Below are 12,750 nucleotides of genomic sequence, written 5' to 3'. Positions count from 1 at the left end.
TCCCCAACCAAAAATTTTGTCCGGTTATAGATATAAAACGCCTCAACGGCAAAAAAAAAAAAAAGGACAGAGCTAAAGAAGCTAGGAAAATGTCTTCACAGATTCTAAGGAGCAGCGGCAGCATTTTCACCATCGGCATGCGTGGGTTGGACGACCGTATGACTTGTTTGGTCGGACCCAGGAGCGGTAGGGCTTGGCGTCACCATGGTACCGTCCGTGCGTGTGTGGGTCGCCAGGAACTCGGCATGAGACACTTCCGACTAGGTAGGTAGCGGAGTCCGCTGAGAACCATCCGCCGGACCCTGACCACTCTCGCCACTACCAGAGCGTACACCTTTAGGTTTATTAGCAGCAAGCCCACCTGCAGGTATTGGCGGCTGACTCGACGTCCCAGTTGCCCGAGGCGCCTTGTCCCAGTTGATGACGCCATTTGAATCCAACATCTTAAAGTTGGCCGCGGCACCAGCCTTCGCCGCCTTTGTCAAAGCACGCTTGAAGTCCTGCAACTGTTTGAAGGCTGCCACGGCAGCGGCACCAGCCTGGCCCCTCTCGGCTTCCAGCCGGGCAACCTCGTCTTCCAACCGCTTCACCTCAGTGGCTTTGGCGGTGACATCGCGTTGAAGAATCTCTGCACGCTTACTCATGGCCCCCACCTGCTCCTACAACAGAGCCATATCTTGCTTCAACTGTGCCACGCGGTCGTTCCGCTCCACATCCTTGTCGACGACGACGTCTAACTTACCCCGAACATCTATCAAGTTGCACTCCGCCTTGGATAGGAGGCGCTCGGTGTCCGCCAGCTTGTTGGATGCCTCCCCCAACTCTCGTCGGAGACCTTCAATTTCCTTCTTCAGCTGCCGCTCAACAGGAGACGACTTTGACGCCGCCAAGAATAACGCGTGGAGCCCGACGGACAGATGCCTGAAGGCCGAGCTAAACGGCGACTGCTGCAGGGCCTTCGGGGGCATCGTCCGGTCCATCCCGCCAAACCCGAGTCGCTCGCAGAGGTGGAAAAGAAACTCCAGCTAGGGGTTAGTTAGGAACTCGGCGTATGAGGTAAACGAGTCTAGCCCGCTCGTCGGCACTTCCCGGCGGTGGCCATAGTCACCTTCTGCGAGGCCTGCTTCACCCTCTTCTGTTGGCGGGGCCTGATCGTCACCGAGTCATCTGCCTCATCACCTTCCTTGGCATCGTTTTGCCGCCGTTTCTTTTGTAGAGGCCCTTGGGTGGCACCCGTAGTGGTAAGCCTCGGAGGCTCCTGTGGTTCCAACCCCGCGATGGCAACGGGCTCCTTCAGTGGCACTATCCTCTCCTGCTGGGGCCCACGTCGCTGGGCGAGCGCCCTTTCCCTGTCCTTCTCGGGAGCAGCGCCGGACTTACTCCTCCAACAGTCCCACGCTCCACGAGAGACTTGGGTAGTACGACGGCTTGCCCAGCGGCAGCAAGGTGAGAGTGATGCGGCATCAGTATCACAACTTCCGTCTCTGATCGGCTTAGCGCCTGAGACTATGGGTCAACGACAGTCTTCTGTGCATTAAGACCGGTGGCAAACATTCCCTCCAGGTAGTTCTGCAGCTCAGCATTATCCATGGCTCTGCTAAATGCTTCGCAACTAGCTTTATTACAGGGAAGAGGATCTGCACAAGTAAACAACTAAGAAACAAGTTAGTGTCACGTGGTATACTCAAAATATAGATCCGCGTACGACATTTACCAGGGGTACTAGTCAGCTTCAGATCGGCTAACAGCTCCCAGTCTGTAAGCAGACGTAGGTCAAGCAGGTTGCGGTTCCGCCAGCACCCTTTGATCCTCAATACGCGGCACAGCTCCTTGCGCGTCAACGTAAAACGCAGGCCCGCTGCACAGAAGCAAAAGCGATCGATGTTAAAAAAAAAAAAAAAAAAAAAAAGACAAATGACAACTAAGAAGTCACAGCTCGTTAGTCATTAGGGCTAGCGACAACCTCGAATAGGTTGGAACTCCGACTTAATCCTAAATTCGGCGCCTGCTCGTTCACCCCCTCGTCATACTCCCATCCCTCAGTCGTAACACAGAAGGTAGACAGCCGGGGGGACATCGAATCCTTCAAATTCTCAATCAACTTGGGAGCCCCCGTACGACGGGTAAGGTTGACTTGTCCGCTACAACCTTGGTGATTCACATATACAAGATCGTAGAAGTGAAGAACCTCTACCACTGTCGAACCTTCGCAACCAGAGACAGTTCAGCGCCAGCAGCAACTTCCACATGTTAGGGCAAATTTGCCCAAACGCGAGGTCAAACTCTTAAATCAGGATTTGAAGGTTAGGCAGCAGCAGAAATGTGACGCCTTGATGGAACAGGGCCTCATGAACAGCGGCGTAACCCGCTGGCAGGAACGATGCCTTCCCATCCTTCTTCGGCGGACGCAACTTTACCACTCTAGGAAGGCGGTACACCCGCTTCAGCCTGTTGATAGCAGATATGGTTACCGGACCCCTCGCCTCATCAATTGGGGTACCGTCGCAAAGGACCAAGGTCGATTCTATGTCTTCCCCGTTAGCGGAACCGCTAGCAGCACTATTACTAGCTAGCCTCTCCTCACGCTGCTTACAGTGAAGGAGTTGTGTCCTAAAACAATCATTTTGATATAATTATTATTGTAACAATTATTAATCAAAAGGGCAAGTTTATTGTTCATTCCTTATATTTGATATTTGATTGAACAAGGTCCAAGGAATATGAGTTAAAGAGAAAGTAATCTAAAGAGTTAGATGTGTGAGACCTTTACTCTTTTACACTCTTATCCTAAAATGTTCCTAGTCATAGGTTTATTATTTGGACATTGATAATCCGGAAAGACTAGCACATACTATGTATGCTCAATATGGAGGATGATATGTCTCTTGTCATTGGTGTAGAGACACTAATATAAGTATGTGGGTGCTCTTATCTTAAAGAGTACACTGAACGCGATCGTTAGAGTTGTTGTATGGAGTTTTACTTACATGTCAAACTTGAACTCTAAATTGCAATAATACAAATTATTCCTTTGACCTAAGACACCATGGTTGTCTTATGAGTGAGTGGATTAACTCTTGATGATACAATAATATTATGTCCCTTAATGGATATAATTGATGCATTCGTTGGTGTAATCAATTCGGTCATAGAGACATGTGAGTGTACAATAAGGAATCTCTAACCTTAAGTAAATAAGGTGTATGTTCAAAGATGTGATTCAATGAGTCTTTGGCCAAATCATTGAATGAGATTAAAAAGGAGTTTTTAATCACATTCTTAGAATCACACAAGAATGGAAATCACATTAGGGGGTTGACATATCAATTCCATACCCCAATGATGTGATTTAGAACATCGTGTTAGAGAAGGACTGTATTGTATTGTAATTCCAATTGAATAGGTTATTCTACATTAACTAGGGTAGTCATGATATGTTGCAAGACGTCACTCATGACTTGTGAAGTCCCTGGGGATTAATAATCATTTATGATCCTAAAAACAAGGGAGAATCAAAAAGGAGTTTTGATTCGTAATTGAAATAGAATGGTTTTATAAACTTCACTGCCTTGTTAATTAGAACCTAAGAGATCGCACACCATATAAGTGAATCCTTGAGATTGTATATGAAGAAGATTAAACAAGAGTTGGTTATGACCAAATAATTAATTAGATTTATTATTTGGACGTAATTAGGTCTTTCGGGTAAAACCGAATCTATTGAGCCTAAACGATTGTCGGATTTTGGTGTGGACTTGGGGTTTACTAAGTGAGACTTGAATGAAAGCCCAAGACACATTTTTAGTGCCCAATAGCATGTATAGACCAGCCAACATATTGACTTTGTGAAAGTTAATATTTCACTTTTAGTGGTTGGAATTATTTGCTATTATAAAAGGTGAAAGCAAGGACAAATGGTTAATATATAATACAAGCAAGCAAGTAAGCTTGAGTGTGTCTTCACACAATCTTCTTTTAGTTGAAAAGAGAGAGTTCTCCCTTTGTCCAAGCACAAGTTGGTGTTATCACAAGGAAAGAAGAACACTTGCATATCTTCTTCCTTTCTTTCATCTTCTTCATCTCTTGATTCACTTGGTGAAGATCCTTAGAGGCCACATCCTTTTGTGGCTCTACTTGCAACATCAAAGACGAGTCTACAAGCATGAGAAGGAGTTCTCAATCCAAGTTGCTTCAAGGCGGAGGAAATACACACAAGGAGAGATCAAGGAGATGAACTTTGGTGGTTCACTTGGATCGGATTGAGATCACGCTCCAAGGGTGAGTAGAGCATAAACTCCCTCTTTGTTCTTCCTTACTAAGCATGCTTTGTTTATATACATATCATAATAAGCCAAGATCATGGGTTAAAGGAATGAGTTTTATGTTTAGTTAGTAGTTTAATGGTTAAACTAATTCCGCACTAATTAAAAAGTTTTGAAATCCATCCCTTCCTTCATATGGGCGGCAGCCATAGCTACTTCCCATGGTATGGTCTGTAACGGTTCGATATCTAGCGTTTCCAGCAGTGAGGTTCCTGCAGGGGCAGACGGACGCAACGAGTTAATAAAAATCCTATCTGAACCACTAAGCGACACGTCAGACCCGGAATGCTCACTGCTTAAGATCTCTATAACGCTAGCCATCTCAAACACCCTAAAACCCAAGTCAGTTAGTTCCAAAAGGATCTAAACTATCCCTATGAGAGATTTCATCCAAGAACACCAAGAAAATTCACACCCAGAAAACACCTGTACATACTAGGGAAGTCTTCACTAGGTTTGGCACTATCGGCTGGGGCCCATTAGGACTCCCAGGTACTATGCCATGGGCCGGGTTCACGACCCACCATGGCGGGGCTCATATGGGATGTCACCCCGGGCACCCAGGGCCCGGGGCATGGCTAGCACAGCCCATCTGATTACATTGCATAGGGCTGATCAGGCATCAGGAGAACAGCCTGCGTCCCACATCGAAGATAAGGGAAACTTCATTCCCATGCTAGAGTATTAAAGGATTAGTACAACCACCTTTTACGGGTAATAACTCTTTTATCCATTATTTATTTGATCTACACATATATTAGTGTCTTACTCAGGCATCTGAGAGGCGTAAACCGTCCGGCACAGTTTACCCCTCTAATGCTGTGTTCTTGGTTCAGGATTTAGGAGTTGGATCGGTACCCCAGGCGGTATAGCATTCTAGTGAGGTACCCGGAGAAAGCCACCAGAAACATTGGGGTGCCAGATAGGGGAGATCCATGACTGAGCCTGAAGAAACAGCAGGTGAGGGTAGAAGTGTCACCCGGGCACTGATATTCTCCCCGGGTACTTCATCAACAGGGACGCCAAGCGTCGGAGGAGAGGCGCATGGTCTCGGATTCTTGAACCAGTAGAACGTAGATGACCCATCGGGCATCCAAGACCAAGTGGCCCCGGTATCAGAGTTGAAGTCTATGCAAGCAGAGATCGCAGCCTTCCGGGAACAAGCCAGGATCGATCGGGAACAATAAAGAACCGATAGGGAAACAAACCTCCTTTCGCAACAGAGATTGCAGGAGCTGGAAGATGAAAACACCGCGCTGGCCCGAGCACTGGACAGAAGGCACCAGCATAACGAGACACTCACCCAAGCCCTAGCTAGGGCATCCCAAGTAGCAACAGATTTAAATGCTGCCCTAGTAACGGGAGGCACCAGCCTCGCTCCAACTCAGTCTATGGAACGTGGTCACCGGATGATCTAGGTACCGGTAGACTTGTTCTCGGAAAGCCTGAGGTATTTGCCACCACCACCATTACCACAGCCAGCTCAAAGTGACCCACCGGTAACTGATCCAAACACGACGTTACTCTTGCAAATGAGTAACTCCTTGCATGCCCTGCAGGCAAGGGTAGAGGCGGCAGAGAATAGGGACACCTGGCGAACCCTGACCACTTACGAGGACCCTCTGGGTCCTTTTACCCAACAGGTTAGAGGCGCTATTCAAACAAACATATCAAAGCCACTTAATATAGACTATACGGGAGTAGGGGACCCATACCAGCACCTACAGGCTTTCCGCTCACAAACTAGCGCCAAAGGGTACACAGATGAGGTGTGTTGTAATATGTTCCAGGAGACGTTGTTAGGGGAAGCTTTGAGTTCGTTCTACGAACTGCCAGCCGGTTCTGTAGGGAATTTCAAGGACCTCGCCGACAAGTTCGTAGCTCGATTCATCTTACGTACTGATGGGATACATACCCCAAAGGGGCTGCTAAAGATTCAACAGGGGAAAAATGAAACCTTGAAGTCCTTCTTTAACCAATGGCAGGCGGCTACCGCTAAGTGCCGGGACCTTAACAAAGAGCTGGGTGAGCTGGCTTTCAGGAGGGGCTTAAGGCGCGGAGAGTTTCTCTATGGAATTATCCATCACCCCCTGGCAAGCTACGACGTGTAGCCATCAGGCACGCTCAAGCTGAATTCGAAACGTGTGGGGATAACGTCAGAGCAGAGCTAAGGGTCTTCAGCCCGGCCCCAGTGGTCAGGGATGAGCCACGAAAGAGGGAGTGGGTCCATAATCAGGATCGATCACCCCATACCTCAAGCAAGAGAAGCAAAGAGTCCTTGTCCAGGTCTAGTGGTTACGCGACCACTCAGACTCGCCGGGAAGAAAGGGCACGACAGGCCCTGCGAACACCACCACCACCCCGGTATGAGGTCTTTACTATCCTCAACGCTTCATATGAAACTATATGGAACGAGAACAAGGATGAAATACCTGGACCACCACCGAGGAAGTTCCCGAAGAGTAAACTTACCCAGCAGGATACCAGAAGGTTCTGTACATACCATGAAGATGCCGGGCACAATACCAACCTCTGCATGGCTTTAAAGAATGCGATCGAATCACTAATTCAGAAGGGCAAGCTTCAGCGGTACCTACCCGCTAAAGAGATAGGAGCTATCGACGTATATGGCCAGATCTTCATGATCCACGGTGGAGGCCCGAAGGATTTACCTCCACGGAGGAAGAAGAGAAATTCCAGTTTCGGCCACCCGGAAGTTTTCAATTTCCACAAGGCCCCGCAACAAGATGGCAACATCGGGTGGAAATCTGTCACATTCCTGCAGGAGGAAGAAGCTGATCTAAAGATGCCCCATGATGATCCCTTCTTGATCACGCTGCAAATGGACCATTACATAATGTCCCGGGTACTCGTAGACACCGGGGCCTCAGTTAGCGTATTATTTTGGGATACATATAAAGCTTTGAACAGAGGAAGGGCCAAACTGTCACAAGATAATGACCCCTCACACTATGCCAATAACTCAATCATACAATAGATGTCAGACGACAGAAAGCTAATTTTCTGTTGTCTGAAATTTTCAGACAACAGACAAACCTAACTCTGTTGTTTGAATACCCACTGAAACACAGTTTTTTCATTTTGAGTAAATGGGTGACATTCAGACAACATTTTAATGTTGTTACTTGCAGATAGAGATGTACCTATAATTTCATTCCTCTGAAGGCTCTTATTGAAACAACATTTTGATGTTGTTGGCTCTAGGTAGAGAATTTCATTCCTCTGAAGACTCAAAGGTTGACTTATTCAAACAACAGTATTCTGTCGTGAATGAGTTGGACTGAAAGGTAGAGAATTTCATTCCTCTGAAGCCTCAAAGCTTGACTTATTCAAACAACAGTGATAAGAAAATTCTGTCGTCTGAATGAGTTGGACTGAAATTTTAGAAATTTCCCTCCCAATCGATTAACGTATTTCCCTCTAAAAATTGGTAAAAACCCTAGTTGAGTAAAAGAGTGGTCAGCATCAGACAACTAATTTGACGTAATTGTGTTGTCTGATTACATGTGGGAGTCAACTCATTTATTTTTTGGGTTTTTTTGTCCAAGGCAAAATTGCCTTCTACCTTTCATTTGTCTAAGCCCGACTCCATTAAGAGTTTCTCAAGTCTTCCTCTCTCTCTCTCTCTCTCTCAAAATTCTCGCAGTCAATCCCGACATTGAGCTCTCCTCCCTCTACAAAACCTCCGACCACCCTGGCAAAGATCTCGACGACCTCATCTATACAGTGACTCTTCCTCTTCCCATTCAACCCTCTGTTCAGATCCACTCTTCCTCTTTCCTGTTTTGGGATCGAAGTATATTAAACAAAAAAGAAAGGAAGACGCCGACTATGAAATCCTTACGAGATCTATAATTGATTTCATCTCAGAGTCCATAGACTCCGTGTAACATCCCGTATTTTCACTTACCCGTTTACTAGTCATTTGGACGGTAAACGACAAGTGCTCTTACTTTTTACCCTAATTCGGTATTTTAGTGGCCCTAAAAGTTGACTTTTTGTTCGGGTCAAAATTTGAGGAAAGGTTCTTCATGAAAGTTGTAGGGGACGTTAAACCGAGCGCGTGCATATGTGGTGCGTAAAAATCGGACTTAGTATGCGAGAGTTATGGCCAAAAATGTGAAGTTACTGTTCATGGTAATTTTTGATTAAAATAGAAATTTACCCAGGGTAGGTTTCCATTTCCGGAAACCCACCCTTCCTCTTCTCTCTCCTCTCCCCCGACCTCTCTCTTCTCCGGTTCGGCCATTTTTCTTCTCCCTTTCGATTTGCCACTTTCCGGCCACCAACCGGCGTGCCACCGGTCATCAGAGGAGCGCCTCCTCCCTCCGATCACCCTAGTAACCTTGGTTTTCGACGATTTGACCGGAAAAGCACGGATCGAAGCAAAATCCCCTCCGGCTGCAATTTGAGGTTTTTGCCGATTTCCGGCGGTTTCGGCCACCTCCGGTCCCCATCTCACCGTCGAAGGTTCGGTTTTCATCACTGATCATTTCCCCTATGGCCTTGTATCACGATTTATTGTGTAGATGCCGAATCGACGAATTGAAATTCTAGGGTTCTTGAGGATTTCTGGGTTTTGTTCATTGATCGATTTCGGCCGTTTTTAATTGTTATTTGGGAATGTTGTAGTTGAGAAGTTGAATCAGTGTGTTGAGTAGGTGCCGCTGTCAAATTTTGGTGTCCATTGGAGTTGGTGGCAGTGGCGGCGGCGCCGCCACTGTGGGCGGCTGTAACGGCGGCTAGGGTAGCTTTTAATTTCAATTTCTGGCTAGTTAAATTCTATAATTATCATAGAGCTTGTATGTGAAGTTTGGTGAATTTTGGAGGAGTTTGGAATTGTTTGTGAATTTCCGAAATTTGGAGTTTTGTGATTGAATTGTGGAAAATCCGGCCGTTGGATCTCCCTCGTTTTCGTTGTGGAATATATAAATTGAGGAATTGGTGTTGTGGAAGAGGTTTGGGGTGAATTTGAGAAGTAATGGAGATAGAGATTTTCGGATTTCGTTTAAGTTCGTAATTATTTTATCGGATTGCCGTTTACGGAAATATAATTGTGTACAGGGCAATGTCGCGAGCTACGGTTAGATGAAGGAACTCGTTTGCGTGGTTGCCCAATAGTACTGTGAGTGGACTTTTATTTTTTAATATTGATGCATGCAATTTTTTTCTTAAATAATGCTCTAGTTTTAATCATATTACTTATTGAGCAAATGATTTGATTTTCGGAAATTCGATCTCGGTTTATCTCGTGGATTTGCTCTTGATAATGAGTTTCAAAGGTTGATTAAGATTTATAATATTATTTGACAAATTGCTTATTTCCGAGGTAATTTTCCGAAATTAAGTATATTTCTAAATGCCGATTTAAGTTCCTGGAAGGTTCTCGAGATGAGTTTTGATGGAGTTGGATTTTCTCATTTATTTATTGACCTTTGGTTTTGGCATCGGAAGTGCCTAATTAAGGATTTTGGATTTGGTTGGTTTCTTGGAGATTTTGAGAGATTTTTTTTGGAAATGGGATTTTCTTATATTAATTTCCGGTTTCGGTTACGGATATAAGAATATTTTGGGCGTGTGGGACACGCCGTCGATTTATTCCTATTTCTCACTTATCCATTTTGAGATTGAGAGTAATCTTGACGTGCGGGGTCACGTCGTTGAATACATGGTTTCTATCTCGTGAGAAATATGGGGAAGCTACATGGATTTACTGGTTTTCGATGATTTTTCCTCACCATACGCGGGTTATGTTATTAGGTCTCCTCCTCACTGACTTTGTGTTGGTGAGTGGCAGTTGAGGTAGCTTGTTCTCCTCCTCACCTACTTTGTGTTGGTGAGTGGCAGTAGAGGTGATTTATTCTCCTCCTCACGTGGGTGGCAGTCGAGGTCATTTGGTCTCCTCCTCGCACAATCTATGTGTGAGTGGAAGTTGAGGTTATTAGTTCTCCTCCTCGCACAATCTATGTGTGAGTGGCAGTTGAGGGTAGGTAGAGCCTGAGAGGCTCCATTTCCCGTATGGTGATATCTCTTCCTTATATCTTACCATTTCTCGACTAGTGGGGCCTAGTCTGATTTCCTTGTAACCAGCGGGGCTGGTTTTATCCTGTCGAGTATCGGAGTTTCGATCTTTCCTCTCGGATGTTTGTGACTAGCGGGGCTAATCGGTTTTTCTTGAGTAGGGCTTCTCGTGAATTGTTTTCTGAATCGTTACATGCATCGAGAGTTTTTAAGGAAATATATATTTGGGAAAGTATAAAATCCACTTGGTTTAAAAATTGTTTATTTTTGTCCACTCACGCTAACGTATTTTATGTACTTTCCCCTGGGCCCTTCGGTTTCAAATGCCCAGTTTGCAGGCGAATTGGTTGAGGTCGGGCGTACACGGAGTTGAGGCATAGTCAACAGCATGGCTTCCGCATCTGTCGTTGAATTAGGTTTTCCTCTTATACCTTTCTGTTAGAATTGCTCTGATTACCTATGGGATTTATGATATTTGAGTTGGGATGCGTGTTTTGTGAATTGGAGACTGATGTTGATTTGGGGAGCAGGGTGGCTCCAGGAGCATAAGGATGAATTGATTGAGGAGTGTAAATGTTTTCTACAGGTTTGGGTAGCCCATTTTAGGGGAAGTTCCGCCAAACTTTTGGTAGAATTTCTTCTAAGGTGGGCCCCGCAGGGTCACTTCGGATTTCAAGGTGAAATACGGGGCGGGTCCTGTCACTCCGACTCGCCGACTCAGTGTGGTTCACCGTTCACTCCCTCACCGCCTATTTCTTTTTCCGGCGACCTTTGTTCTCTCTGAAACCTCTCTCCGTTCGTGAATGATCCGCGTCCGATTCAATCATTTTCTTCCTCAATTGAGCATCGTTGGATCTTGTATCTCACTCGCAGCGATTCGTGTATAGCTTGACCTCCATGGCGTCGATTTCAAGTGGTCAGTACCTTTCTTCTTGCTCATCCTAGGTTAACTGTGCCAGGTTTCTGATTTCGGATTGTGATTTTATTTTGCTTTGCGAGGTATGATGGATTCTTCTTATAGATGCTCGCGACTAGTGTGCATCCTTTTTTAGGGTTTCGACTTCAATGTCTAGAATTCATTTATGCTTCATCTCATGGCTTCGATTCTGAATTTCTGTTAGTTTCTGGTTCGTAATGTATGTCAGGCTTTGAGAAATCTGTGCTATTACGATTCCACGGTAGGGTTAGTTCAGTTAAGGATATACACACGAGGGATGGGCTAATCGATATGGATACGTTGATATTGGGTTCTGTCAATTCTCTATTGGTTTTGAGAGCGGTGATTTCTGTTGTTCTGAATCTCTTATTAACACTAGACTAATGCATTTTGCAGGTTTCCGTGAGTACTTGAAACGTAGTAAGTTTTATTGGCACCACTTTTAGTACTCCGTTCTGTTTTTCTGAATTACTTTTGATTCACCCAAACATGAGGGTTATGTTGTAGCTATTCATTACCATTCTTGAAGCTAAATCACTTCTTCCTTGACTCTGTTTTCATACAGGTCTCGCAAGAGTTGCTAAGATCACTGGTAAGTTCTCTTCAGCAGTATTATATATATACGTGCTTAAAAAAGGTAAAAGTTCAAATGCTAGCTTGACACATTGCTGGCTATCATCCCTAACAAAATGTTGACACATTCCAAGATAATCTAGTTATTTTGTCCGCTTTCGCTATAACTACGTACTTATAAAATGAATGAATCATAAATATATGCTTCTCTAAGACGTCTTTGTTTAACATAGTCTGAGTTTGTCATTATCAGAGAAAATGATAAGTATAATAAGAGTCTAGGTGCACGCCACAAATCCCTGTATATAGCAATGACCGTTTGAGGATCGCCCACAAATCCAATGTTTGTGAAAAAGAAGAAAACAAATATTCATCTTTGTGTTTTATGGCGATTTGGTTATTTAATTAGTGTAGATACCTCTACTAGCATGACTAGTTTGCTATCTCACCAAGCATAAGTAACACCCTCTTTGGGACACCCATAAGCCATGGTGAGGCCCAACCGCTACTTGCATCTTGTAGCCCTATGTTCAAGCTACGCCACGGTATCCAGAAGTGGCAAATCCGTCGCCGGGAAGCCACCTTCCCGGCCTTGCCAACATGCCCTCACAACTAGGCTTTCTACACTAGAATAGTTATCTTTGCTTGTCCCACATCGAAAACCATGTAAAGGAGATGACTTCCTTCACTTATAAAAGGAATGCCTCCTCCCACAACTAAAACAATCCCATTACATCTTTTGTAACCCCCTTGGGCCGCAAGGCTCAACACACTAGTGTAACATTCAAGTGGACGTAGTTTCCCGCTAAGGCGGGAGACGAACCACTATACATCTCGTGTCACTCTCTCTCTCTCTTTCTAAAGCTAACTAGAGAT

General features: G+C 45.1%; 1 long non-coding RNA gene across 1 annotated transcript; it reads left to right on the top strand.

Moving 5' to 3' along the window:
• The first annotated feature begins 11,162 nt into the window (after positions 1-11,162).
• Positions 11,163-12,271, top strand: LOC112190769. Its single transcript, XR_002932569.2, has 3 exons — positions 11,163-11,280; positions 11,698-11,721; positions 11,867-12,271. It is a non-coding gene; the product is annotated as an uncharacterized LOC112190769 (long non-coding RNA).
• The last annotated feature ends 479 nt before the right edge of the window (positions 12,272-12,750 follow it).

The sequence above is a fragment of the Rosa chinensis genome, chromosome 2 (assembly GCF_002994745.2).
Source record: "Rosa chinensis cultivar Old Blush chromosome 2, RchiOBHm-V2, whole genome shotgun sequence".
NCBI classification, from domain to species: domain Eukaryota; kingdom Viridiplantae; phylum Streptophyta; class Magnoliopsida; order Rosales; family Rosaceae; genus Rosa; species Rosa chinensis.
This window is presented reverse-complemented; position numbering and strand designations above follow the sequence as displayed.